We start from the raw sequence: 27,646 nt of genomic DNA, 5'->3' as shown, positions 1-27,646 counted from the left end.
AAGACTCATAACTTCTGAAAAGCTGCTAATTTTAGACCAACTTAGTTTCTATACCCCAGGTCTGTAGACATGTAGCAACTTGCTGGGTGAATACAGCAACTGGATGCAATCTGCCAGTTCAGCACATGCAATGAACCCTACAGAAAACATAAATAATGGACACAATCATATAAAATTTAAAAAGCTTTCGCCCCCACACCCAAAACGTAACCTAACACTGATCTATATTTAGCAAAAAATAAAAGCTGCTAAGAGAAAAGTGCTTTCTGGCAAGGAGTAATGCATTTGCAACCACAAAATTCAGCAGCTGTGATAATGGTTCTCTTAATACCACCAACTTTGGGAATATAAATCAAGACGTTTATGGGGAAAGTTTTACCAAGCAATATCACATGATAAAAGGCATTTCTTGGGTAGTTCTCTGATGTAAGCAAGCCATCGCTGAGATGCTGGAGCTGATGCAAACTTGGCTTTTTAAAAAAAAAAACACCACAACTGTCCTGGGCACTGTTCAAATTCTGATAGGCTTTTTACTCACCCCCCAAGTGAACAAGAAAATATTAATCCCACGAAAAACACAGGCTGGGCTACAATAGACTATAATATAGCAATCATAAAACAACTGATCTAGCATAATGGTTTAAAATACTATTACAATAATGGCTCTTTCCACCAGCCTACCTGATCCAAATGCTATCTGATTTCCTCCCTCCTTGGCTCTGTCAAGGGGCAGCCATTCTGCAATTTAGCAGGATAAAAGAGATGAAAGCCCTTCCTTTTCATACATCTTCCCTGGCCTAAATGCCACCTGGCCAATGACTCTGAACAGAAAGGAGGGAGTCGCCCTTCTTTGGCCTGTTTAGAACAATTTGTATTTTAGATTTCTTCTTGCTTGCTGCCTTGAGCTTTTCAGTTGAAAAGGCAGGATATAAAATTTAAATATATTTATTTTGTCTATAAGAAGGAATGACAGGCAGTTCTTGGTTCAAATCTCCCCTTTGTCATGAATTTGGAAGGAGACCTATGCAAGCCTCTCTTGCTCTGCCTCTGCTCCCCTCCTGTAATAAGGGATAATAATACTGGCCTACCTTACATGGTTGTTCTAAAGAAGGGGTGAGCAACCTGTGGCCCTCCAAATGCTTTGGCCTACAACTCCCATGATACCTCACCACTGGCTGTGCTGCTGGGATGATGGGAGTTATAGGCCAAAATGTCTGGAGGACCACAAATTCTGAAGCTTACAATATAAGTGAAGGGCTTCGAATTCTTCACTATATACTGTAAATGCTAGAGTAAATTAAAAGTTAAAATATTATATAAACTCCCCACTATATAGTATTTTCACACGAACGATGCTTGGCTCCTCCCAGGCACTATAGGTGTTTTACTACTTTCAACAATTTCATACTCCTAAATCTGGGTTTAGGAGTATGAAACACAACAAGATTTGTTTGAAAAGAAAGTGTGACGTTGTTTATTGTTCTCACAATCTCAACTGAAGACTTACAAATACTGAAAATTGACCACAATCCAATATTTACCACAATTTAACACTCCAATACAAAGTTAGGTGTGCTTAATTCAACTGATGTCAAATGTGCTTAAGCCTACTTTAGTCATGTTTGCCAATGGCTTGAGAATTAAAGCAAGGATTTCCTAGATTACTACTCACAATTTAAACACTGCACCAGATCAGCTATTTAGATTGCAACTCTTTTTGCAAATTAGTTACAAATAAAAGATTCTCACGGATACGGGTGGTAGAAATCGCCAAGCATTTGCTCTGCCGCTGCTGCCACGGGCCCTTCCACCGAGACCTCACAAGGCCTCGGGAAGCACTTGGCAGCCACCCACAGCCGCTACCGCAGTTGTGCATTTCCCCCTTCCATGTTCATGGTGGCCATCATGTGTACAAAAAGAGGAAGTGCACAATTTCTGGGGCCTTGGGAAATCACATGTTCCCCACCCATCCCCGCACCAATGGGGCCGTAAAGGGCCCACTGACACAAGGGTAAACTTTCACCATTGCATTAATAGGGCCTTTAAGGCCCCCATTGGCACAGGGGAGGGGTAAAAGTGGGATTTCCCAAAGCTCTGGAAATTGCACAGTCCCCTTCCATGCTAATGGTGGCGGCCTATGGGAGCCACCGGAAATTGCACACTTCCCTGTTTCACATCAATAGCGGCCATCATTAATGTGGGGAGGGGGAGTTCGCTCTGGAGGTGGCTGCCAAGTGCTTGCTGAGGCCTCGCGAGCACTCTATAGTGGTCTGCGCTCAATCCTGGAGAGCCCTACTCGCAGATAGTAAATACTGATTCTCTCAACCCTTCCTTCCAGACAGGGATCCTCAACAACTAAGGTTTTTGGGTTTTTTTTTGTTTTGTTTGGGATGATTTTCCCCCCCTAATAAATTCCAGACCAAATTTCAAGAACTGAAGTTAATTTAAATCGCCAAAGTTTTAGACTTCATGAACTTTATAACTTTGATCATTAAATATGAAGTACCTTGCAAGACAACAGATTGCAAATTTAAAATTAGATTCTGGTGGGAGGCTGTTATCATCAGATCCGTACTTTCTTCTGGAAGCTAAGCATTTAAGGCTGTGAAAATGGGAGGAAAGATCCAACAGCAGGCCCTTTGTTTCCAAAAACAAAACAGCCATCCACTGAAATAAATTTTATCTCAGATTCAAGCTACGTGTGACATCAGAAGGCTAATTCCTTTAAACCCAGGCCTGCCTCAACTACCTATAGGACAGGAGTTGGATTCAGATTGTAAGAGCAAAGGGGGCATGTAGGTATGAGGAACTGACTCTTCCCTCGCACTTAGCACTCCCCGCCCCCACCCTGTAGTAGCCTCTTTCCCACCAGGTGTTTTTCTCCCAGGAAAGAGAAAAGTGGCACCAGGGGGTAGGCTGCAGAAAGATGTGCCAGAGATAGAGGAAGAGTTTACCCCGCCTTCCCCAAGCTGGTGCCCTCCAGATATTTTGGAGTTCAACTTCCATCAGTCCCAACAAGCATGGCCAACGGTCTGGGATGATAGGAAGTGTAATCCAAAATAACTGGAGGGCACCAGGTTGGGGAAGGCTGGTTTGCTCAAAGAAGGAAAGAACGCATTACCCTTTCTCACCTTGTTATGAAATTGGGACAGACATGGATTTAAAGAAATGGGACTGCTGCTACACATCTTGTTTGCACCTCATAAGAATGTAAGAAGAACCTTGCTGGATTACGCCAACGGTCCATCTATTCCAATATTCTGTTTACATAGTGGCAAACGAGCTGCCTGTGGGAAACCCACAAGTAGGACGTAAGTGCAACAGCACCCTCCCAGTTGTGTTCTCCAGCAACTGGTGTACATAAGCATACTGACTCTGATACTGGAGGTACAACATAGCTATCAGGACTAGTTATCCTTCATGAATCTGTCTGCTCCCCTTTTAAAGCCATCCAAACTATTGGCTATCACCACATCTTGTGGAAGTGAATTCCATAGTTTAACTATGTGCTATGTGAAGAAGTACTGCCTGTTACTTGTCCTGAATCTCCCACCAATCAGGTTCATGGGATGACCCCAGTTCCTAGTATTAGGAGAAAGGGGGGAAATGTCTCCCTATCCACAAACTCCACATCATATAATTTTGTACACCTCTATTATGTCTCCCCTTACTTGTCTCGTTTCTAAGCTTAATAGTCTCAGATGTTGTAACTTTTCCTCATAGGGGCATTGCTCCAGTACCTTGATCATTTAAGTTGCCCTTTTCTCATCAATGAGATAAAATGAAGAACTACAAAAGTATCTACAAAAGCACTCACTTTTTCATGTTATTGTTTAATTAAAAGATATTAAAATTTGAAAATATAACAAAACCTTATTCCTCAGAATTTCACTGTAGTAAATTATTTCAAATCGTTTTTAAAGTTAAAAGTCAACACCCTGAAACCTCAATTTTGTAATCTACTTTGAAGTATAAACTGCATTCTGAAAATGTCCCGCTGGCAATTCAAAGCAGGAAGCAAAGAAAAGGAAAGAAGAAAGGATATCATCAATAGCCACTAGATGGAAATTCGAGCTCTTCTGTATTACTGGATGGGGATAATGATATGTTCTCCGCCCAGAAGCTGCACACCAGGCAGCAAACTCCCTTACAAAATGCATATAACATACATACCTTGCAAGACAGTACTGGTATCCAGCAAGGTTTTCTCCTAGAGGTGCGTGGAATTTAGATGTGTAGAATGGCAAATGCTATCAAAATGAACAGTTGCTGGAACTATAGAATCTGTCACCACCTGCCACTCAAAGACTCCATTATTGTCTTGTCGGAGCCTGTGAATATATGCCAAAAACCTGTGGGGGAAGAAGAGAGAGAGAGAAGCAAAACAAAAAGATTAGTCAAAATGGATATAAAGTTCCACTTTCATCACTTACTGAACAGACATGACAACATAAACATTTAACTGCGTAATAATTACCTTTCTATAGCATTAAACTGTGTAGGTGGCAGCGGGGCGGGGCAGAGGGGGGAAAGAGGGTAAAAAGAGTCAAACAGTATTAGCTCTGCAAGATGAGGTACCACATACAGGCATGATTGTACCAGGCAAGAAACAGGATATTCTTGCTAACTCAAATGGAAAGCTAAATTTGCATCCTTTGAGGCAAGGTAGAAGGGAAGTAATACAGAAAGACAGAGAAGCAGACAAGCAAGAGTGTTCTGAGTATGTCCATGCCATCTTTACAAATTCCTATACATAGAGGCTATCTATGAATCAGCCTCAATAAGCAAAGAAAAGAGGTATGAAAGAACTCTATTGAAATGTCTTTGCATTGACAAGAGTGCAGAATACAAAAAAAATATTAAAGGGCAGCAATTGAAGGAACTGGTTTAACTTGCTTCTATGAAAAGAAACTGCGCAATTACTTAGCCAACAGTATAGGGCGAGACAAAATGTGTTTGCTAATAGAATGAGACACATCTATGGCCCGGTTTGCTACACACTTTCACATTCAAGGCAACAATTAAGTCTGGGGTTGGTTCTTTTTAAATGTTATTGGTTAATGTTATGTTCTTATGTTATCCAAAACAAGGAGAAGGATGTCATATATTCTTCACACCAATGAAGGCTCGATGTCACTGGTGTTTGGGGAACAACAGTTCTTAGAGTAATAACACTTCTGAGACAGTAAACATGACAAAAATGTTTTTGGCTGAAGATAATAGGAACTGTAGTCCAACATTTCTGGAGTGGCACCAGGTTGGGGAATGGTACCTTAGAGAGAGAGCTCTGTTCCTAGTGGTGGTCTTTAAAACTAAGCCTATGCGGCAGGGTCTTGCTATTTACTGTTTTACTCTGTACAGCACCATGTACATTGATGGTGCTATATAAATAAATAATAATAATAATAATAATAATAATAATAATAATAATAATAAATTCAGAATGGGATTGCATTTCATGTCTGCTGGGGTCATGAAATAGGGGAAGAGTTAGCAACTTCTTAGTTAATCCAAGTCTACTTCTTTCTGCTTTGTGCCTCTCTCCCCACCCCATCTTTAAGCTGCAGTTGAGTTCTGAAAAAGAGTTTATGAGTTGCCCAGAAGCTGGCAGAAATTAATAACACGAAACTCATTTATATTGAAACAGACTCATTATCATGCCAGCTGCCAACAATTTTCAAGCCTGGATTCATGATAGCAAGCAAGGTCCTACAGGCAAGTTTTCTTCCACCTGCATCTTGTATTCAGTCATTTTTACTTAAAAATATACTTTTTAAAAAAAACAAACCCATTGCCTTGTAAATGCTGCTTTGAAGAGTGGAACAATCTTATCCCCGCTATCCTCCCGTCCTTGCTTCACATCATTAATTCTTCTCTGTCCTCTGGTTCATTTCCTTCTGCTTTTAAACATGCTACAGTCTCTCCCATTCTCAAAAAACCCACTCTTGATCGACTATCACTGTCTAACTACCGACCTGTCTCCCTCCTGCCCTTTGTCTCAAAGATCCTGGAACGTCTGGTCTACTCTCGTTGTCTTGACTTTCTCTCTAATAACTCTGCTCTGGATCCCTTTCAATCTGGCTTCCGTCCTTTGCATTCCACTGAAACAGCCCTTACCAAGATCACCAATGATCTTCTTACTGCCAAGTCTAAAGGCCATTATTCCATTCTTATTCTCCTTGATCTAACCGCAGCCTTTGACACGGTGGATCACGATCTTCTCTTAGATTCCCTCCATGACCTTGGACTCTGTGGCTCTGTCTATAACTGGTTTGCCTCCTATCTAGAGGGTCGCTCTTTCAGCGTGTCGGCTAACGGCAGCTCGTCCTCCTCTTTTCCCCTTTTAGTTGGGGTTCCTCAAGGCTCGGTGCTTGGCCCGTTGTTGTTCTCTCTATACATGCTGCCCTTGGGCAAGCTTATTCAATCTCACGGCCTCCAATATCACCTGTATGCCGATGATACACAATTATATCTTTCATCTCCGGAACTTTCTCCAGATGTTCACGATCGTATCTCGGCATGTCTTTCAGATATCTCAGCCTGGCTGCTTCATCGTCGTTTGAAACTTAACATGGCAAAGACTGAATTGCTTGTTTTTCCTCCTAAACCTTCTCCTCACCTCTCATTCTCTCTTACTGTCAACGATGTCACGCTTACTCCGGTCAAGGAAGCTCGTAGTCTTGGCTTTATATTTGACTCCTCGCTCTCCTTTACTCCTCACATTGAGGCAGTAGCTAAATCCTGTCGTTTCTTCCTATATAATATTGCCAGGATTCGACCATTTTTGTCTGTCTCTTCTGCCAAGACTCTCGTTCACGCACTGGTTATCTCTCGGCTGGACTACTGCAACCTTCTTCTCTCTGGCCTTCCTTCGTCTCACATCAGTCCGCTGGTCTCCGTCCACCACTCTGCCGCTAAGATCATCTTCCTGGCCCGCCGCTCTGACCATGTCACTCCACTTCTGAAATCTCTTCATTGGCTTCCAATTCACTCCAGAATCCAATATAAACTTCTCCTGCTGACCTTCAATGCTCTTCACGGTCTAGCTCCTGCCTATCTCTCCTCTCTCATCTCACACTACCGCCCCGCTCGGGCTCTCCGCTCCTCTGATGCCATGCTTCTCGCCTGCCCAAGGACCTCCACTTCCCTTACTCGGCTTCGTCCTTTTTCTTCTGCTGCCCCTTACGCCTGGAACGCTCTTCCAGAACACTTGAGAACTACAAACTCAATCACTGCTTTTAAAACTCAGCTAAAAACTTTTCTTTTCCCTATAGCCTTCAAATATTGAGTTTGTTCTGACTCTATACTGTTAGCTTTACCCTACCCGGTGCCTGTTTACACTTCCCTGTGCCTGTTTGCATTCTCCTTCCCTCTTTATTGTTTACTACAACTTATTAGATTGTAAGCCTATGCGGCAGGGTCTTGCTATGTACTGTGTTATCTGTACAGCACCATGTACATTGATGGTGCTATATAAATAAATAATAATAATAATAACAATAGAGTGGAGGGAACACCTTTCCAGGGATTATAATGTTGCCACAACAAACACTTTGAGGGCAATGGCTTGGTTCAGACAAAACCGGAAACCATGGTTTGGCACTATGTAGAAGAGCTTCTGGTGCATGTGTTCCTCCCATGCCGTGCCGAGACTCCCTTCCTCCCCAAATCGAACTCTAGTTTACGAGCCTGATTTGCAGGGCAAGCACAACCATTGTTCAAAGATTCAGTTGTAAAATGGCAAACACGATTTGCCACAAACTGGCATCTCAGCATGTGAGGAAAGGATGGAGAGGAAGAAGGGAGTGCATGAAAGCAAGGACCATTCACATAGTGTTAATCCACGTTTCCATGTTATATCTGTTATGTCCATGTTATGTTTTTTAGATTGTTGGTTGTTTTATTATGTTCCTCATGGTTTTAATTTTTGTGAAACGCCCAGAGAGCTTCGGCTATTGGGTGGTATAAAAATGTAATAAATAAATAAATAACGTCTGAACCACGCCAATGGATAGCAAACAAGAGGAGGGTCTACAATACAATCATGAACATGTTGACCCAGAACTAAGTCCCAGTGAGTTCAATTGGTACTTATTCTCACATAACAATGCATAAGACTACAGCCTTAATTTACAACATTTTGTTTATACATTATCCCGTCTTTGTGCATGTTTGATCCTTTCCCCTAAAGCCAGTGACAGAACCACCTGGCGGTGCAAGTTCAAGGTTTGTGATCTCAGTGCTTCAAGTCATAAAGGTGGGGTGGGGTTCCAAAGAAGAAAACCCCAGGAGGCAGGCTGAATCCTTAGTTTTGAGTATTATTTTGCTTGCTGCCCCCATCTCCGTTTTACTGGATTGTTGTTCTTGTATGCCGATTTTTGTTGGATTTCGGCTTTATATTGTTGCAAACCATTCTGAGCGTTATGTACATAGCGCAAGAGCGATATATATATTTTCCTACATAAACAAATGAAATAGATTTCCCTATTTGGAAATCTTGGTGTCTGGCTCTCAGAGCAAGCCCCTTGAGAGAACCATTACTATGCTGTGATTAGTTCCTAGCAGTCAATTAAATGTGCATGAAAAAGAGCACAAGCACAGAGTTGAAACTTCAGTGTGCCTTTGCCAGCAGCAAAGCTTCTGTTTCACAAGCTAGGTTGTGTGGCTTCACCTCCGCTAATAAAGGGGCTCTCTAGGAAATGCCAACGTCGAAGGCAGATCTGGACTATAAAAGGCTCCTAGTCGGAAATACGATTCAAAATAACTGGTTCTCCTCCTCCACCACTAATGGTAGGTAAGGAGAAACCTTTCCCAAGAGGGGTGGCGTGGGCCCACTGGAGCAACATTCCAATTAAAGCCAAACAGCTGAGTTCCTAGGAGAGAGTCTTTTCATATGGCAATTGACAATTTCATTTCGCTGGAGGGCAACTTTGCTCAGGTGCTATGCCATGATTCCCCTCCGCCCCAACCCTCTAGGAGAGGCTCCCACACAGAAGCCAGCACACACAGTTTCCTCCCTGGTGGCACCAGTGTACATCACAACAGAGGTCTTTCAACCTTTCCTCCCAACAAGATGCTTTTGTTAATATCAAGTGAGGGGTTAACCACAGCAGGCATCCCCCTCGCTAGGAAGCCACAGGGGTGACTCAGTTCCTTAGAATCCAGAGATTTTAAATAGAAAAGGGGATTCTATGCCTCTTTTCCTAACTCTCAAAATGCAATTTTGTGTAGTTTGCAAGTGAAAAAACACAAACATATTTCTTTCACCACCCAAGAAAGAAAGAAAGCCTAGGACTGAGTAATGAGTAATATTGGCTAGGTACGTGCAATATTACTGGCGATCTGCAAAACAGTCCCTCCCCATTACATGCACCATTCTAAATGATGTTTTTCACTTTTAAAACATTGGACTTCTTTATTTTACCATTCTTAGGCTAAGAGCTCCCAGCTGTACTACTCCAGCATGAACACCCACTTAGCCTTCTCATTTTATTTTATTTTTAAGCTGGCAAACAGCAGCAATTACACTGCAGTTGGTAAGCTGTTTTTTTCTTTTGTTTTCCTCCTCTCTCTCCCTACCCCCTTCTCCTTAACTCTTGGGCTGTGTTCATGTGCTCGTTCTCCCCCCAACCCAACCCAAAGCTTTGGAGCATATAAGTAGCTTGTGTTTTGTTGCTGTTGTTTGCTTATTTACAGCAATGAAAGATGATCCTCAGGAAGCTCAACTAGGCTCCATAGAACAAAGCAATTGCCCACAATCCATCACATCAGGATGGGTTTTTGCACTAATTAGCCCTAGATCTAGACTTGCACGAAGAAAGAAAGTGGGACTTTTCAGACATCTGGATAAACACAAGGTTGATACACATGTTGAGGTGTGGGCAGGGCCGGATTAAGGCCAGCTGATGCCCTAAGCACAGCCTAATAATGGTGCCCCCTTGGCCCTTCCATTGCTTAGCCAGCAAGACATTAAGACTCAATAAGTGCTGAAGGTGAAATAAGACATTAAAAACTCAGTTTTCAAGGCCATCCCCCACGCCAGAACACACAACTATATTAAATATAAACTATTTATTTAACACTAAATAGCAGCAAGCAATATAAGCCAATTACTTACTTATAATGAGGGCAACAGGAAAAAAATACAAATTTTCATCATTGTTTTATGCATTTTTAATAAAATTGTTATAAGGGGAAAATGCAAATGCAAAAAATTATTGAAAAGGTTTTTTAATCTGGAGTCCCATAAAATTAGATGGCTACAGCTATGGTACCGGTACTCTGTGGTGCCCCCTTCCTTTGGTGCCCTAACCACGTGCTTATATTGCTTAAAGGTTAATCCAGGGCTGGGTTTGGGTGTAGTGGCTACAACCTCTGACAAAGTTCTCACAACATTTTATGCTGTGAGTTTCTGTTGTTTGTGATTGGAATATATAGCTGAGAAGTTTGAGTTCATGGCATAACCATTCTTTGAACACACACAAGAGAATCAAGGTCTGCACGACAAAGGCATTCTGTGAAAACATTTATTTTTAAGAGCCTCAATGCAGATCATTTGTTATATCTGGGGTGCAGAAGCCAGGGAGAGGAAGAGTTATTTTCTGGATATTCTTTAGAAAAATAAAATACAGATTTCTTTCCCAAACATACGTATTTGTCTGTTCATGGAACTTCTGCAAACAAAGCTGGAGATAAACCTGTCAAATAAATTATTCCTCCTGCATGAACATCAATCCTACACAAATCTATAAATAGAAAGGTAATTATCCCTCTCAAAAGACCGTGTATCTCTATGTAACTGACAGGTCACATCCTCCAAACAACAATTAAAACCAGCGAAATCAGAAATAGAAATTAGTAACAACAATCTATAAAGAGGGCATCATGCAAGCTGACATCACATCCTCCCTAATTCTAAGCATGTGGAGACAGGCTGCAGTTCCTCAAGAATGAAGAACAGAGGTGCCCTTCTTTGGACAACTTTATATCCATTGCTTTAAATGAGGGAATTAGCTACAAATGGGAGTGGGTGGTGCTGAATGGGCAGGATTAAATGAGGAGGGGGTGGGACTAGAAGGCCAACAGCTCCTACAACAGAAATTTCCCCCTACCTACACAACATCCCATACGAAAATACACACAAGTTGCCAGGCATGTCTCAAGGTCTTCCTCCCTCACCTCCTCAAGAATGTGCCAGGCTAGAAATCAGAGAATGCTCCCTGGCTCTCAAATGAAAAAAGAAATAAAGTAGGTAACTAAAATCCCAGGAGTTTGCACACACAGTGGATCCATACGTTCTGTGATACACAATGCAAAGTGTGCATATATGCTATTTATGGATACACATGGTTTCTTGCACCCCAAATTTGTACCCCAAACCTGTACATTTCCAAAAGATCTCTGGGAAACAGTGATTCCAACAGTCTTCATAAGTTGAAAGGCCACATACACCTCCAAAACATTTGGTTTTAAAAACTCTTCGCATTTTCACTGGCAGCAAAATCTCTGTACGAGTTTGTTTTTTATTAGTATTAGTATTTATTATTATTTATTGCATTTTTATACCGCCCAGTAGCCGAAGCTCTGTTCTAATACCTCTGTCCTAAATAAAATTATTAAAAGAAAGGCAAAAAATCAAACTATGAATAGCTGCTTCAAAATAGTACACTCTGCAAACAGAGTGGGAAACCTCTAGGGCCAAATTCAGTTTTGGAGGTGCTCTCAGGGGTCACATTCTAGGGGCTGACGCAAAAAAATACAAATATACTGGCATGTCGTATCTTGTACCTCTTTCTTCTAGTAACTAAGCCTTAGAAGAGGCATTTCGCCCTTTTAGAATGAGGATAAAATTGCACAAAAGCCAGGAAACCATGAAACAATTAGCAATGGGGGGAGCCCCCACCCCAGGAGAAGGGGTGAGGCCATCTGAGGAAGCCTGGAAGGGTAGACTTGGCCCTCTGTCCTAAGGTTCATTACCCCTGCCCAACACTACAAAATTCTTCATAGATTCAGGAGTCCCTGTAACTTTACCAGTTTTGTTTTATCTTGGTAAGTAACCCAAGCTTAAAAAATGTAAGAACACTGCCAGATCCTACATTGAATTTGGGAAGTAACATGTCACTTTGAAAAATCACTGATATTTTAGAAAATGGAGAGGCATTTGATGAAGTGGGACATATAATCATATGCCACAGTAAATCTGATAGCCTTAAGACGCTTTGTTAATTTTGCTGCCGCAGACTAACACAGCTGCCCGATATTTCAGACGAAGCGTTACCAAGCCAAAAAGAAAATATGAAGTAGAGTTACAAAGAAGCCATTATTCACCTGTGACTAATAAGTTACTTGCAAATTTTAGAACAAGACTGGCTTCCCAGAATTTATGCAAAATACACAAGCAAATGGGTTAAAATCCATAAATGACTGTTGCACCTTTTTTCACTCATTACAGTTAAATGTACAAAATGATGTGGCACATTGATGAGTGATGCTGTGTTATTATTTTGCACAACTGCATGAAACAATGCAATTAAAATTTGAAGCTGCATTACATTTGATGCTAGAACACCCTTTAGGTGTTATTGAGTTATTTATTTAGAAATAAATAACTCAAGCTGCAATTCTATAGTCCCTGGGAGGGTGTGTCCCAAGGGCCATAGGTTGTTTGGAATATCTCGCAACAAAAGTGACCACAGAGAGGGAGATCTAACCTCTCAAACCCCTCCCAGCGGTTTCGGAAACTTTTGCGGCCCTTGACTTTTTGACTATGGAGCTCCAGCATTGGTAGAAGCAGCCGGTGGGGGGGGGGCACTGAAGGTGTGTTACACAGGATCCAAGTTTCCTATTTCCGTGACATGCCCCCTAGATTGAGGGAAATATAGGCCAGGCCTATAGGGGGTTGAAAATGGGGGAGGGAAGTTGAAAAATGCCATTCCTCTCCCTCTCTTTTCTCCTGTTAGTGAAAGCCCAGAAGGACATTGGATAAGGTGATTCTTCCGCCTTCAGATCTCTCCATAACCACACATCAGTAGAATTGCTTTGCCCATCGCTAAAAATCTACAAAACCAACTTCATTAAGCCTCATCTTCTAACTGTATAGCTAAAAAGAAAAAATGCCCGTGAATACCAATGGGGTTGGTATCACCTGTCCAGAGCATGCATAAAATTACACCACCAAACTGTAAAGATAGGGGAACATTCAGAGATAGGCTTCTGCCTGTCTTAAATATGAGTACAGACAAGGACTCCAAATGCAACTGATGAAAGAAAGAAAGAAAGAAAGAAAGAAAGAAAGAAAGAAAGAAAGAAAGAAAGAAAGAAAGAAAGAAAGTCTCTGAACTGGGGAGGAAAGAACCTGTTGTTTTCATGTCAGACTGCGTAATAATTCATCCAAGGAATCTAGTTATAAAGTCACTTGTTTTTGCTTCTTGAGAGTTTTGGGTGTGAGGGGTTAAGAACAAAGATGCAATGTTAATATTTCACTTCAGATTAATAGAATGCAGAAAGATTACTACATCCCTTTGCTTAAATGAACTTGTTCAGGCAAGAATGTACCCAAGGGATATGTTTGTGAGAAGGAAAAGTCTTCCAGAATGTTTTAACATGGTAGTGCCTCGGAAATATACCATGTAGCTTTCTAACATTTAGCCTTTTGTCCTTTGACTGTTGAAGTGAATTAACACTTACAGTCTTCGTTTAATCATGCAGCATAAAACCTGAAATGCATCTGGCTAATTAATGGAAAACAGATACAGCCATCTAAAAAGAGAGAAGAGAAGAAAAGAAAAGAAAAGCTTAATGTTTGTTATTTTTCCAAATAACTATTCCAAATTCTGCTTCTACCTCAACTCCTAAATGAAAATTAAGGGCAGATTATTATTATTATTATTATTATTATTATTATTATTATTATTATTATTATTTATATAGCACCATCAATGTACATGGTTTACACATAACAGCAGCAAATCGTGGATTAATTAAGTAATTTATTAATCCAAGATTTGTAGGGATGCACAAAGTGCATGGTTCATTTCTAAATTCAGACATTCTGGGGTCTTTATGTGTTAAGCAACCCAACGTTAACCCCATCAACAAAGGATGTTAACTCTGGATTGTTTAACCCACAAACAACTCAGAAGGTCTGGGTTCAGGCATCACACTAGCAACCTACGAACAGGGTTGCTTATTCAAACTAGGAACACCTCAGGCATGACTTGTGAACCCTGGGCATTCCTGCAAATTGTAATGTTAATTAATTAATCCACGATTTGCTGCCATGACATGTGAATCAGATCATTAACACAGCACAAAGTACTTGTGTTCCCATTTATTCAATGTCTGGCTTTAATCTGTTAATTCAGGTTTAAAAGCTCCTAACTATGTGACTTGTTGCAGTTTTCTTTTCATTTATCTGAACTTAAAAGCCACTTTGTACTGAAGGGTATGGATTTCTTTCTTTTTTTAAAAAAAAAAGTAAAAAATCTTAATAACATGAATTTCCCATCTGGCCACTTTCAAAAAAAGATTCCGATTTCAGCTCCTCCTGGTGCTGGGACTCTTTCTCTGTGCTGGGAGGAGGAGAGAGAGAATAAGGAAGCAGGATGACATCAAGGGGTGGGGCCTCATCCCACTAACATCATCTGGCCTGCTGTGGCCCTCCACTTACAGTTTTGCACCCCTGACATATAGAGTCTATGAAAAAAGAGTGTGTGATGGTAATCCAGTGCTGAATTAGGCCCTATCTATACAGTAGGCACAAATGCATGTAATGGGGCCATTTAAAAAATTTAAAGAAAAAAACAGCCTGGGGAAGAGGTAATTTGAAGCAAGTGAGGTGGGGTGGGGTTGCTTAAGCTTTCCACCACTTGCTGTTTCATCAGTAAAAACTGTAAACTGCCCCCTTTTCCTACCCTGCTGGGAACCCTGTAGGGAAATCACTTGGGGAGGGGAAAGAATTTTGCATGGAGGTGAAAATGTTAAGAACCACTCACGCACACTTGATCTGCTTAACTCACCTCTTCCCAATGCTGATTTATTTTTAAAAAACAGAAGCAAAAATGACAAACAGAACAGTGTCAGGATTGTGATTGTGCAGAAGATATAGTTAGACCCATTCATTTGAATCATGCTTAAGAATGAATTGAGAATTATTGGCTCTGGTTTCAATCAGCCCTATCCTAAAAAGGTAATGCGGGGCTAAGGCTCCATTGAAACAAGTGGGCCTCGCAGTGGTGTTGTTTGAAGATTACACAACCTGAAATGGAAAAATGACAGAGGACCAGACAAGCAAAATGGTTTCCCTGACATGGAATATTGTTGATCTATCAACTCATAATTACCGTACAGATGTTTTACTGGTTTCAAAAGGAGAAGCTGAATGCCAGACAGTGGCTGATGAAACCAGATATTTAAACTTGATGTATCTTATCTATACTTGGCTGTGGGAATGATCAAGACATTCTATTATCATTTTTCACACAAGTTGTAACATGCCTGAAACCATTTTGAAACAAACACATATACAGGAATGTTAACTGCATGCAGAGGGCATTTTTCCAGTGTAGCTTGAAAATCTTATCTAAAACCTTGGTGATAACTATGAGAAAAGTTAAACACAATATTTTTACACAAAACACCTCCCTCAGACAACATAGGGGTATTTCAAATTAAGAAAAACAATGGCTTGTGAATTCTGAAAGTAGATAAAATATGCCAGATGGATGCAAATGTTATAGAGTTGCACATGTGTGTAATGCATAAGCCTATTTAACTATCTTCTGTTGAGAAATCACAGTATACTGACACACTTGTTTTCTTTTTATGAGATCACATAATATTTGTATCCGTCACTATGTAATTCTAAAAGTGTACATGCACATCATCTGGGCGGAGGTGGGGGGAGATTTCTATTTCCGGTTGAAGTTGAACATAGTAATAAAGGCCGAACACACTACTCCTATTTGCTCCATAATAGTCCCATTATAGTCAACAGGACTGCTCTAGTGTAATTGGCTTGTGGACAGTAGTAAACTGCTACCATTCAAAAATCACAGTCCACATGCAGAAACAAAGATCAGGTGAACTGGATGTAAAAATGCCTTCTGGGTGGGGGAAACAGACTTCATCTAACCATTTAGCAAGAGGGGTGGGTACCTAAATGCATTAGCCAATATTCTGATAAGCCACTATCCAGGTTACTTCCTACAAGTAAAAATCTCTTTAAGGTGAACAAACTAAGAAGATGTATCAAAGCAGTCTCTTCCTTTCCCTTTAGATCACAAATGGCTAACATAAGTATGTGTGGGCAGGTAGGCAAGCAATTTGTGTTCACTTAGGGACAACCTAGACACCTGGCAGAGAAAGGCCATGATTGAGAGGAGAGAAGTGGTGGATGACAGAGGAGTGTTTAATCCTTCCCTCATCTATTGCTTCTCCCCTACATCACTCCCCAACACCAGTATGGCAAACATTTGCCCAGGAGCCAGGGCTGAGGAGAAAGCAGGGGAAAGAAGATGAGTTAAGAAGCCCTTGCCTACCAGAAACATCTATAAAATGTATCTTTTCCTTTACTGTTTTGGTAGCAACCCAGATTCATGTCTGCTGAGTTCACACAACCCAACAGCCCACCCTGGGTTAATTTACCTTTGAGGAGCTGTGGCATGTACCAGCTGCCATTATGAATATGCAACCCCCAACCAAGGTTTGTTGGGGGTTGTCAGCCATGCAAACCTGGCCGGCAGGGATTATTTGAGGGCTCAGCAACCCCCACATAACCCTAAAAAAGACTGGATTTTGCAAGGGTTGTTTAACCCTGAAATAACTCCTGCCAGCCGGATTCAGGCAACACAACAACCCCTGATTGGGTGTTGTATTTTCATATGTAGGCTGGCACAGGCTGCAGCTCCTCCTGGTAAATTAACCCATGATGGGCTGCCATATTGTGCAAACCAAGTCAGTGCCTTATCTTAGCCCTTATTTGCAAGGCTGATATTCTAGACACATTCCAATATGAAAAGCTGTATGTAGGTATTTGTGAACACAGTGGTATGGATACAGCCTTGTATTGCTCACACAATTATTTGGGGTGAACAAATGTCTTCAAAAGAAAAACAGTGCTTCTGGTCCTCAGTAATGAAAATGCCTATTAGTAAAGCTATTTGTAAATTAGTTAGTATTCTGAACTTTTTCATAAAGGCAGCCATCAATAAGTCAAGATCATCCAGGGCAACTTTAAAATACAAACTAAGAAAATTACTCCCCATAATTAGTGAGCAACAATTGAAGAGTTGCAAGGAGAAGTATATACAGAAATACTCCTACAATATTTTATGAACAATAAAGTACCCTCAGATGACTCTACATGTTCATGAAGCATGCCCATGGAGGCTGAAAATACATGGTTGGTAATGAAAAAGGCAAACTAATTAACACACAATATTATTATTATTATTATTATTATTATTATTATTATTATTATTAGGCTATCCATCTCTTAATAGATAATTAGTCAGATGAAATAACATGGGCATGGAGGCTTTCCCCTGGTAGTTCTTAGCAGCATTACAGATGCGTGAATCATCTATTATTTTCTCATGTTCATAAAGCTATTTGAAAAAATAGCAGCACAGAAGATTTGAAATATCTGCGGAGGCTCTCTACGCAGGCCAGAACAATCCCAACAAATTAAAAAATCTAATTTCATTGTAGATTTTAAAATTTCTGAACAAATTTTGCAATAATATAAAAACGAACAGTTCTTATCAAATAGGTTTTACTCATATTTATTTATTTATCGGTTCACTTAATAGCAAGTGGTTTTTGTGGATTGCATGATATAAAAATAAAAACTCATTGTGCCTACACTCCCTCATTTGTGCTGAGTTACATACTGATATCAGAATACTGTACTTCTCCATCCTACTGCCTTCATATCTTCCCACCCACCACCCACTCCGCAAAAAAAAAACCCTCTTAGCAATTCTTTCTGAAGCTTCAGGAAATAAAGCCAAACTCTGTGGGTTAATGCGTCATCATGAGCTAGTAGTTCAGTGGTGCTTTCGGTCTTTGTGGCTTCGCTTTTAACTATATGGTAAAACTACTTCTGGCTTTTAATTTTATATCAACATTGTAGCTTTAGGAATTTTCAATACTCAAGGCATTCTGTTATGCTAATCATTTTATTTAAGACTCCTTTGACCTGACCTCTCCCTGTCTAGCTGATGTATTTCCCTTGACCCTGGCCATTATTATTCAAAAGTTTTAAATTGTTTCTTCAGACATGCATATGCTACACCAAATTAAGCAGACTGTTATTTATGCCACACACTAATGAATGATGCACAAACAGTGAGGAATTGTGGATTGGGACAAAGTGAGTCCCAATCCACAGAACTCTACTGTCCCAATGTAGTGGGGCTAGCGATGGACAGATCAGGCTATTTTCAGTATGTGTCAGTTTTGTATGACTTCATTTAGAAGTCTCTTCTTTCCCATTTCTGCTTCAATCCGTGTTCTTTCTTTCTTTCTTTTAAAAAAATCTGCACTAAAAAGTGTATGTATTTATGGTAAAATACATGTTTTATATCTATTTTTATGGTAAAATTCAGATTTTATACACATTTGGGCACTTTTTAATTAAAGCCAGTAACTGCTTTGTAAAATTTGCAAATGTATGGAATTTGGAAGGATAACTTGCTTCCAATCTGCACATTTGTTTGGGAGCTGTAATTCAGGTTGGTTCACTTCTAAAATCCTAAAGCAAAATTCACCAACCTACTATACTAGGTTCGCTTTTTTAGATCCACTTCGCACTGCTGGCTCATATTCAGCTTGTGATCCACTAGGTCATTTTCAAATGTATTGCTGACAAGCCAGGTCTCTCCAACTCTTTTCATGCCTTTGATTTTTATACATAATTGCAAGAATATACATTTATATTAATATGATTTCACCTTGTTGGCTTTGACTCAGTGTTTCTGCATGTCAAGATCCTTTTGTCTTCTTCTATGTTGTTGGTTATCCCTCCTAGTTTTGTGCCAACTTCTAGTTCGATTATAACCCCTGTATACCTTTCTCCAGGTCATTTATAAAAATGGTGAATACCACAGGGCCTAGGACAGAGCCCTGCAGTACTTGTGACCTCCCTCCAGGAGAATGCCGAACCATTAATGAGTACAGTTGCCCAACCAGGTAGTTGATCCAGTCGCCGTATCAACCATCTTGTCAACAAAGATATAATGAGAAAACATATCAAATGCTTTGCTGAAATCAAGACTACAACATTCCCGTGATTTGCCAAATTAGTAAATCTATCAAAAAAGGAAATAAGATTGGCCTGAATTGACTCATTCCTAACCATTCCATATTGACTCCTACTAATCAATGCGTTATTATCTAGATGCTCAAATACCAACCACTTAATAAACTGTTCTAGAACTTTACCTAATATTGACATCAGCCTAACTGGTCTGTAGTTTCCTGAATCTACCTTTTCCCTACTTCTTGAAGATGATGACATCTGCCTGTCTCCAGACTTCTAATGCCTTATCAGTTCTCCATCAGCACCTGGGATTGAAATTCATCTGAACTTGGAGACCTGAACATAATGAAAGTTTATAGGGTATTCTCTAATCATCTCCTTACTCACCCTAGGCTGCAAGTCCCTCTTTATATAATTTGGTCTAGTTGACCCAGGTCAAATATGTCTTCCATTGTGGCAGAAGACTGGGGGGGAAATAGGAGCTGAATAGTTCCGTCTTCTTTCCGTCACTTTTCTTCTTCCTCCTAACATAGCCAAAGCCCTTTTTCTTGCTTTTAGAATCCCTCATCAGTTTCAGCTCATTCTGGGCCTTTGCCTTCTTGACACTATCCTTACAGGTCTGGTCTACTTTGTTTGGTCTTCCTTCAATCTCCTATACACGTCCCTTTTGAATTTCAGCTCATCATAAGCCAGTCACTCACACTAGCTTCTTTAAGTACCCCCATTTCTCTTTCTCATGGGAATCTATCTGATTTTATCTTCACTATTTCAGTTTCCAAAGTATCTCACATCCCTCTTGAATGCTTTTTTTCCTTCATAATTTCTAGACATGGAATCATACCCAACTTTTCTTTGAGCTTTTTTAAAAATGGCTTTCCTAAAATCCAAGATACACATCAATGTAAGTTCAGTTTTCACAACCCTCGATATCATGAATTCCAAAATGACATTTCCCTTCACCTTTCAAGGGAAATGACATTTCCCTTCCCTTCACCCTTCACCACAATTCCTTTCCCTTCACCTTGTTCCTTCTGAGAGATGAAGTCAGCAAGACAAACAAACACTTCTTGGATGTTCCATTCTTAGCAGAATTAGACTTCCCACAAAAGTTAAAAAATCCGCTATTGCTACTATGGCTCAACTTGAAAGTTTTGTCATTTGTTCCAGGAAAGTACCATATAGCGGCATTATAGCCACAGTACTCTTGTTTCTCATTCCTTCTGGATTTCCTTACAGGTGTTTACATTCTTTACATCTAACACTATTCCTCCAATCTTGAGTCTCATCTCAGTGATCCTACTTACCATCCCATATTATGATTTCAAGTTCATCCTGTTTGTTTCCCATGCTCTGTATATAGAGATGCTAGAGGCCATGGGTGTTGCAAATTCCCAGTTTTCCTGCTGTATTTACCTGCAAATCCACCTCCAATGCCTTTCTGCCTCCTTTATCCCTTGTGTTCTTGTTCCCAATAGTTAGCGCTGGGATTTTGCCACCCATCTCCTAACGAATTAGTTTAAAGTTCACTTCATCAGGTTCATGAGACTCCTGCAAAGAACATTCTTCTCAGTCCCTGTGATGTAAACTCCATTATCTGCAAAGAGTCCTTCATATTGGTATTATAGGCTATGATCCATCAAACCAAACCTTCCCTGATGACACCATCTTTGTGGCTAGGGGTTCATTTTCAGCACCCTTCTTTCCCTACCAACACCCTGAACTCTGACAAGATGAAACATTGGTTAACATCAGAAACTTAGGGGGGGAAGAGTGGGATATTCAAGAAGAGAGAGAGAGCACATATTCATGAAGCTAGTTTTCTATTTCCAGACTGTGACATGCAGGAAGCCAGTATTACATTGGGAGACAAACCAAATCAGACGAATTGTATAGGACTCCTTCATGGTCAAGGTTCTAGCCATTCCATATGTACTAAAATGCCATCTGTCCAATGCATCTTAAGGCTACACCAAACACTGCTCTAGGATCTGCTCTGTGGCCATACACTGCTCAGATGTCACTTTGATAAATAATGCAACTGTTTCTTGCTAGGTCTTCTGGAGAGTGAAATTAGTTTTATGTTGGTATCACAACACAGGCCATGAGCACATTGCTATTCAAGAATTATTCAGAACCTGGCTACGAAAAGGTAAAGAAAAGGGGTGGGGAGAGAAGAAATCCACCAACTTCAATGTGGGATTTCTTGCTCAGGTTCTACTCAACTCCACTGTCCTAAGTGTCCCAGAGAAAAGAGTATTACAAAACTTACTAAAAAGTTAAAACGTACTGCATGCTGATTCAGCAGTGAAAAACGATATTGTTGTCATTCATTATTGTTGCCATTTATATGTAGTTCCTCATATTGTATACCTATGTATAACTAGTGCAAGCCAAGAACAGTGTGTATCCATTTCATATGGGATTAAACCAATTTGCAAAATGCAAATGCAGGCTATAAATCAGATGTCCATCAATGTTGGCTTGTCTTACTAACCAGGCAAAACTATTACAGGCACATACCTGGTTGTACTGTCATAACTTAAGATATGCAATAGTGATCATATTATCTCCCTCTGCTTTGAAAAATAATATATCTCAACACATTTGAAAGCATTAGGACAAGCTCCAACCAGTTTAAAGTCCTTAACTGGGAGCTATACACATGTGCTTTAGTCCTGCTGAAATCTATAGGACTCAACTTTGGCTCAATCATGCCCAAACTTCCTCCAAATTTCTAAACAAAATAAATCCACACTCTCATATAAAAGAAAGTACAATCAAGTGAAATGGATGATTACTTCCCCCACATTTGTACGTTTTCCATAGAAGATGCATGACATAACTGTCCTTGCGGTTGAATTTGTTAGAAATGTTTTGTGTTCCAACTTCTTAAAAGCCTTGTGATTCAATCCCACAGAGCAACCATCCAAACAACCAAACAAAAACATACCTGTTGAGCTAGAAGAGGGAAATCTTCATATTTGTTTATATTTTATTAACATTTGAGTAGGTATAGCCAACAGTAAATATTTAAATGCAACCTTCCAATTTTAGAATAGATGCAGTAATCTTTATCAGCTGTGATTAAAATTATAAATGTTTACAGGATTTCTAAAAAACATTTTCTACCCCTTTTTCTCTGGTTCTGCAGCATCTGTAGCCTGGCTGTGATAATCCTGTGTTCACTGCTCTGACCTCCTTTAATAGTTCCATGCTAGGATGCTGAAACACTCTTATCTATTAATAATTTATTCTTCTAATCTACCAATGGATTATTGTTCCATAAAACTCACTGAAACATGCTAGAGTCTCTCTCACAAATATGCAGAAAGACATTTACAAAGAAACATTAAAGCTATGCCATCTAAGAAATTGGTGGTAAACACTGGGCTGCTTAATTCTGGATTCAGATATAGATAGATAGATAGAAAATTCAAATTGTTGATGAGCTGGCATTTCATCTAGAGAGAGTCTTGCTTACGGTTTTCTTGCATGATCAGTTTTCATAATGCGTAAGTGAATGGGACCAGAGTAAGACTCAACAGTAACTGAAACAGTACTCACTACTTTAACGCATGCCTTTTTAACTAATTTGAATCTGTTTCAGCAAACACACAACATGGCACCTTAGGAATGAACTGATTTATTGTAGCAAACACTTCCATGGACCACTTTTGATGAAGTTGACTCTAGCCCACAAAAGCTTTTGTCACAATAAAGCTGTTAGTTTTTAAGATGTCCCAAGACTCTTTGTAGCTCCTTCTTGAATAAGATTAGGAGTGCCCTAGATTGTCATGAAAGTCAACAGTGTGTGAAGTGGATCCTAGGCAGATACCTGTTCAAGAAGATCAGGGAAAATGATAGGCAAGTTTACCATTCAAAGCAACAACAGCGTGTTGCTCAGCTCACTTTCATCCTTAGATTAGCAGACTAAAGCTAGGCCTTCTTTTATTTCTTGTAGGGTCATTGTTGCATGCAGAAACATCTATGAACAACCAAAAATAGACAGCAAGGATAAAAGATGTTTAAATCTTCTAGGCAATGGATATGTTGGGATAGCCAACTTGGGACAACAGTCTCTGAATCTTGGGACAACAGTCTCTGAATAAGCAGACCACAGCTCTCTGTATGACTGTGGGTAAATCAGTTTTTTTCTGGTAGCCTAATTCAGACTAGAGATGTAAAATTTCCAGAAATTTTGAAGCCATGGAAAAAACCCGTTTTTTTCCAGGGTTTTTTTTTTTTTTTTTTTTGGAAAAAAACAAAAAAAAATGGAAAAATTGAAGTAATGCAATATTAGCACATTTTACAGATTGAAAGTCACTTTGTTACTTTAGGAACATAAAATGTAATTATGTCCAATTTGGTTTAGCATAAAATTATTACATTTGGTATATTAAAAGTAGTGTATTCAAACAATTATTACAAATTTAATTTACTTTTTTTACTTTTTTTTTTTTTATAACAAATGGAGCTACAAGCTCCTGAACTGTTAGGAACACCTGAACTGTAAGGAGTTTCTTTGGATCTGCCAGTTTATGAGGAGCAGGCAAAAAAACAATTTTAAAAAACAACAACTGAAGAAACCACCAACATTAGTAACAAAGAAAATTATTTATGTCTGCGCTAGTCCTCCAGTGTCAAGACATAAAGCACCCATTCCCATAAAAAGAACTGAGAAAAAAGGGGGAACCAAGATTCAATGAATATGCATGAAATTTAATCAGACTCATTTTCTGACCTATAGCTATCACTATTAGTTTCAGTCCCTGCTTCAGTGGCAATGCCCCCTAGAGGTGGAAATGCAATTTGAGAGTTGTAGTCTCAATTTACAACCTAGGACTTGCTTGTCCTTGGTGCACAGAAAATGTAATAATCTGATACTATACAGTTTTTAGAAATCATTTGGAGAAGTAAATATCTGAACACCTTGTCTTAAACTTTTTATTCATCATGCTAAAATAAGACATCCCCTAATCAGTTTTTTCTTCAGTTTTTTCATTTTTTTCAATTTTTTGGGAAAAAGACAAAAAAGGCTTTGGAAAAAAACCGGGTTTTTTTTCCAATTTTTTCCCGGTTTTTTCCAGGCCTTCACATCTCTAATTCAGACATAAACCATAGAGCAGGTCCTGATTTGATAATTTGAGTTTGAGAATAAACTATGGTTGTAGCAGACCACAGTTTGCCATATTCAAATGAAATGGTAAACTGAAGTGTATCGCAAACCATAATCTGGAAGCTTCTCATTTCTTCCTCCCACATGCAAAGAGTCAGGGAAGATTGTGCATGAACCTGAATGTTGCACCTGCTCATCCTCGTAACAACCAGTTTGTTGTTATGCTTCAATTAGGCCAGTGACAGCAAGTGGGAATTTTAATTTTCAATATACTTAAGGGAGCGATTCTATGTTCCCTAGAATGCATCTGGGAGGACATAGGATTGTTCGGTTTCCTGCCTCCAAGATTGTAGATAGGGCTCCGAGCTGGGAGCCAGAAAATCGTACTCCCAGCCCCGTCCCCCTCGTAGTCAGCACAGAGAGAACTGTGCCAGCTATCTCTCCACCTTTGCAAAACTCAGTGCAAAGATGGGGAAAAGGCAGGTTGCTTTCCGAAGAGGTGACCAGCTAGGCAGTCTCAAAGAACTGATGAGATAGGTAGGAACCCATGAGCAGTAGACAGTGAGGAAGCGGTTCCTGCCAAAACGATCCTCAGCTATAGAAGATTTTTAATAGAGGCTCCCCACAGAGCCCATATGGGTGATGCACAGAGACCACAAAGAAGAAGGAGGCATTCCTGGGGGTGGGGAGGGAAGGAGATTGGGGCAGCAGTCTTATGGCCACCCCAGCCTCCTTCCCTCCCTCTTCCTGAAGCATCTGCTAGATGGGCGAAAATGCCTGTTTAGGTTAAACGTAGATTGGGAGGAACAAGATGCTTCCTGCTGATGGATACCCATCAGCCTCTGAGTTCAGAGGTTTACAAGTACCCAGGGTGCATCCCATAGGACTGCACCCTAGATGAATTTGCATATTAAAAGGAGTGGTCAGTATTTTGTCTGAATGAGAAGTCAACCTTACTAAGGATGTTAGTATACCCAGATGACATCACTAGAACTTGCCCCATACACAGGAAAAGCTAAGATCCAGTCCCAAACACATAAAGGCCAGAAAATATGGATTTGCCAACAACCTGGGACACCGCTTATACAAGTCTTAAAGAGATTTATGAGAGCTCTGTAGGGCATGCAGAAAATTTGCATCATCCTTTTGGGAAAATAACCAGTCAAGAAAGAGCGCAGATTGTAAAGAAAACTCTTTATATGAGCTTGAGTACCTAAGCACATAATTACCACAGCAATTTTCTGGGCATTTCAAAATGAGATGATGATCACTTTTAAGCTCAAGCACTTTTATGCTTCACATAAGCATCTCCCAGAGTTTTGTTTTTTGTTTTTTTAAAAGAAGTTAATCCTGCAGGATCATTTGAATCAACCCAGGAATATAACACTTCTAAAATGAATAACTGTCTTGACAATTGGGTTTTCAGATAATCTAATGAAATGGCACAAGCAACATCTAAAGCAGCAGCAGCAACCCATCTTAATTAAACTACAGAAAATGTATTTTGTTTGACTGCCCTTGAGAAATTATTCAGGATGACAAATTGCTGTCAGTTGGTGCAGTTTGGAATCCAGCTAATCCCTAGCTCTAATATTAGGCAATCCGTATTTCCCAGTACTGGTTCACAAAGAGAGGCAATAGCTTCAGATATCCTTTGCCTAGATTATGGATGCCATTAAAGCCCTGTTCTGCACTGACTCAATTTCACTGGATTCTAATACCAATTGTCAGTTTGCAACCAGTTTCCTTGAGCACACATGACTGGAGAGTCAATCAAGTTGATTTCTTCACCAAACTTTTGCTATCACTTGTTCACTCATGATGCCACGTTGATATTAGTGCTTCAATTTCTCCCACAAAGGAACAAACAACTTCAAATAAAAATACTTGAAAATAATTTGAAATCACAAGGAGAAATAATTGCTCTAAGAGAAGTTAGAGGAGTCCTCCACAATTCTCTGCGGTATTCAGAAATATTTTGCACATCCAACTGCAGTAGACCAGAGCCATTTCCTGTATCTATAAAGCAGCCTTCCCCAACCTGGTGCCCTCCAGGGGCCATGCTAGCTAGGTAGGATGGGAATTGTAGTCCAATTAGAGGGTACTGGGAGGGGAGAGGCTAGTATTAAAGTTGCAGGATTAGCTTCCCAACTTTCAAGTTTTCACATAACAGGATCTTGATTGAAACTGGAAACTTTCACAAGAGAAGCTTTAAACGGTTACAGGGATGGTAACCTATAATTATGGAGTCAGACAGCTTGAGGAAAAGGTGCATCTTTAATAAGTAATATAAGACTTTTCTCCCTCCCCTTCTCTCTCTCTGGAAATAAAGCTCCTAAATCCTTCACTCTCATTAAATCAAACTTGTTTTTCTGAAAGAGTCTAACGTTCCAGAGCCATGTGCCTTTTTTGTTACTGCCTGGTAGAGCAGCATAAATGCAAAAAAAGATTTCTTCAAGGGTTATTTTGTGTAAAATAGAGAGAAAAGCCCACGTTTCTGCTTCTAGTTGTGTCTCCTTTTCAGCACAAAGGAAAATAGAGCCGTGCAGTTTATAATTCAAGCAGCACATAGCCAAAACCACAACACCTAGTAAGAAGGTATCACAGTACCCTCACACACACACACACACACACACACACACACAAACACACACACACTCCTCTTCCCTCTTGCACCCCAAATAGGGCTAGAAACTATGCAAAAGGAGACTTATATTTTTACAAAGTAGCTGCTTACCATCAACTAGCAGTGCAAACATCTTCTCCGGTCTCATTTCACAAAGGACTCAGATCCAGCAACAAAAATGAGGAAGCTCAAGTCTTTCATTCCTCGTCTGGCTCAGAATGTGGGTGTAACTTGCTAAGTTTCATGCTAAGTGGAGATGGGTCATCTGGGTGTGTTTTAAGGTTCTCTCTCATCCCCCTTTCCGCCCTCCTCCCCCTTCCTCCTCTCTATAGTTTAAAGCTCCTTTCTGCATTTTTTCACATAGAGAAGAAAGCAAAGCCCACCTCAGCAGGAACTCTTTGAGTTAAGGAGCCTGAAACAATAGCAGGTTTAGCCCGGCACTGAAAAACCCAACCCCCTGAGAGAAAGGCTAAACATTTGAAATGGCTCTTCAGTTGCTTTGACACATGTGCTCCAGAAGCCACAGACTGCAGCCCAAGTCATCATCAGTAAAAAGTCAAAACGAAGAGGAGGTGGGATGTTCCTCTGTGAGGAATTGGATTAGGGGTTGCAATGTTCCTGCCAAACACTGTAGAATATATGG

General features: G+C 40.1%; 1 protein-coding gene across 6 annotated transcripts in view; it reads right to left on the bottom strand.

Annotated features, from left to right (window-relative positions):
* TIAM1 (TIAM Rac1 associated GEF 1) overlaps positions 1-27,646 on the bottom strand; it is a 246,848-nt gene that overhangs the window by 118,494 nt on the left and 100,708 nt on the right. For 5 of the 6 annotated variants that reach the window (XM_063126710.1, XM_063126705.1, XM_063126704.1 and 2 more), the window contains one exon: positions 4,174-4,352. The gene's annotated coding sequence lies outside the window, so the exon portion shown is untranslated. Of the gene's footprint in view, positions 1-4,173; positions 4,353-27,114; positions 27,223-27,646 lie in introns of those variants that run through there. The other variant, XM_063126708.1, reaches the window with a different exon arrangement.

This window comes from Elgaria multicarinata, chromosome 5 (genome assembly GCF_023053635.1).
Source record: "Elgaria multicarinata webbii isolate HBS135686 ecotype San Diego chromosome 5, rElgMul1.1.pri, whole genome shotgun sequence".
In the NCBI taxonomy this organism is placed as follows: domain Eukaryota; kingdom Metazoa; phylum Chordata; class Lepidosauria; order Squamata; family Anguidae; genus Elgaria; species Elgaria multicarinata.
This window is presented reverse-complemented; position numbering and strand designations above follow the sequence as displayed.